The sequence below is a fragment of the Tupaia chinensis genome, unplaced genomic scaffold (assembly GCF_000334495.1).
Source record: "Tupaia chinensis unplaced genomic scaffold, TupChi_1.0 Scaffold000330_1, whole genome shotgun sequence".
Classification (NCBI taxonomy): domain Eukaryota; kingdom Metazoa; phylum Chordata; class Mammalia; order Scandentia; family Tupaiidae; genus Tupaia; species Tupaia belangeri.
The window spans coordinates 2,264,986-2,265,378 of record NW_006159824.1 but is presented as its reverse complement, the minus strand read 5'-3'; the positions used below and the strand labels follow the sequence as shown (position 1 = coordinate 2,265,378).

General features: G+C 54.5%; 1 protein-coding gene across 1 annotated transcript in view; it reads right to left on the bottom strand.

Annotated features, from left to right (window-relative positions):
• The window catches only part of MINK1 (misshapen like kinase 1), an 82,599-nt gene that overhangs the window by 68,656 nt on the left and 13,550 nt on the right, over positions 1-393 (bottom strand). The window lies entirely within an intron of this gene.

Below are 393 nucleotides of genomic sequence, written 5' to 3'. Positions count from 1 at the left end.
CAGTTACACACAGGCCCAGCAAACTCAGGGAGGTCTCCAGACGTGAACCGGGAACCTTCCCATGTGGGTCAGGTCCACAGAGCATCACGTTTTCAATGTTATACCACTATCTGGTTCCCAAGGATGAACAAACTTCTGACTGACATGCTGCCAGTGTGCCCCCAGCCCTGCTTGACATGTAGGCCTCAGGTAGTTTCCCCTGTGGTCTCTAGTTTCTCCAAACCTTAGCAAGACAAGGCACAGGCCTACCAAGTCCTTCTAACTCTAATCTGGAGCTAGAGAGCCATGAGGGCGACTCTGCTGCATGGCTTCAGCGGGTCCTACTCAGCTGCTCTAGTCCCAGCCACTCACCCATCCCCAAAGGAGGCCTGAGGGAAAGGGACCTCCCACATC